This window comes from Anopheles marshallii, chromosome 2, assembly GCF_943734725.1.
Source record: "Anopheles marshallii chromosome 2, idAnoMarsDA_429_01, whole genome shotgun sequence".
NCBI lineage: Eukaryota > Metazoa > Arthropoda > Insecta > Diptera > Culicidae > Anopheles > Anopheles marshallii.
In genome coordinates this window covers 45,417,922-45,419,851 of record NC_071326.1, presented here as the reverse complement: position 1 = coordinate 45,419,851, position 1,930 = coordinate 45,417,922, and positions in this window count along the sequence as shown.

Genomic DNA, 1,930 nt, shown 5'->3' with positions numbered 1-1,930 from the left:
CTCCACCGAAGGGTCGTCACCGAAGGACTCCAAATTTAACGGGTGAGCTTCGGTTGTGTAATATTCAACAGGATTTGATAAGTGTTGATGTATTGCTCGTGAGAGCGTCACCTTACGGGGATAATAAAACCGTGTACCCGTGCCATTTCCCGAATCTTCGAGCCAAGCATAGATGCTTGTCGAACGTCAAGCTTCAGTTAAGTTTTTGAGTGAGTGATGTCAAATTGGGTTATGGTTTGAGGTGGATGTTATGACAAACTCCTATTTAAATGGCCGCGCTTAAATATAGCCGACACATTTTACTCCCAAAAAGTCTTGAGTGTGAAAGTTTTCAGCCATCCTGTCATACTCCCTCCGGGACGAACCGTTTCAGATGCAGCATTCTGATCGTTTTCCAACTTTGTCAGAACAAGAGCTGCTTGCTCGATGGGGACTTTGCCTTCGTTGCTCCATTTTCAATCAGTCAACTTCGGTCTCCGCACGTCGGTTGTACCTTGCCGCGAAAATTCTATTATTCATTGCAACCGTGGCCGTTGATGGTACCGTGTACCAGCGAAACCAATCGACGAAGCTTATCAGACATTTTATGACTGCTCAGCTACGTCGCCCCGTTGATGGCCTGTGTACGGTTGCGCAGTACTTGAAGTATGCGCTATCAGCCCTACCGAGCAGCTGACACTTCCGTGCGTTTCGCTTGCAGTAGGCCATGGCGGTGAACTTGTTGCCACTGGTGTTTTCCACCAGCCAATGTTATCTTGTTTGAGGTTTTTCTTTTTGCAATGTCATTTTCTTAATGTTTTTTCGTTTGCTGCTCAATTCTCTACCGCGTTGCTCTTTTTCCAATGCAATCGATGTCAGCTTGCCGTGAACAGGATAATGGGCCCCACGAGTATTTTTTAAAACATTGTACTGAAGCACACTGTTGGGATTATTCGATGTTTTTTATTTTCAAGAGTAACAGCAGTGTTTTGTTAAGCATGCAATTCGACATATGGGAACTTCTGTTTGTATTTGTCTAGAGATAATTGAATTTGATTATTTAAATTTTTAATTTATAGTAATGTCATTAGTATTTATGTGCTTCTTATGATACAACGGGTTGTTCGGCAATATAAAGCCCGCATGTAATCTGTATGAAAATTGTTATTGAGCATAAACATGTTTTAAAGAAACAGTTTCTTTTTACATGCATCATCAAATGTGAATGAAATTCAGAATAATTTAGAGCTATTTGCTATATATAATCGATGATCCCATTTCTCAAAAAATGGCCCCGTATGTAGAAAAACTAAACGCAAAAGTTTGGGCCATTTGCCAGAATATCTGTTCGGTTCTTTTGGGTCAAGTCTCGGATTTTTTCATCGCGTTAGGTAAACTTTGCATTTTATTTTCGCACAATCGATCGAAAGTGATACAATTTCGTGGTTTTCCCGTTCACCCAAAAAAATAGTTACCAAACCTAGGAAGGCATTCAGAACGGGAAAAATCGCCTAGGTCAATATAAACATGGGAATGTTTGATTCGAGCCGATTGACTTCACCTTCACTTTCCCATAATCCATCAGTGCACATCTTATGCGGCGGGTTAACATCACGTCCGACTGATGGTGTATTAAAACCATGTTTTAGGGACATCCGGTTCGTGAAGTCGGTGCCCGGCTCGATTATCAATCGCGCATGTTCCCGCATCCAGTCGAATGGTTTGTGTCCGTATCGCATTTTTGTCGGCAAATGTAAAGTAAATATCGGCTGAACCGTGTTCTATGCGAACCTTCCAGCCAGCAATATTTTCCAGTTAGAATACGACGCGAAAACATCATCCTCCACCCGGAGTTGCTTGTGACATTGGCATTGGCGTATGGGGTTGGGGGGTCCCATTAGCATTTTCTTTGCGCACACGTCATCATGAGTGGAATGAGCGAACGTAAATA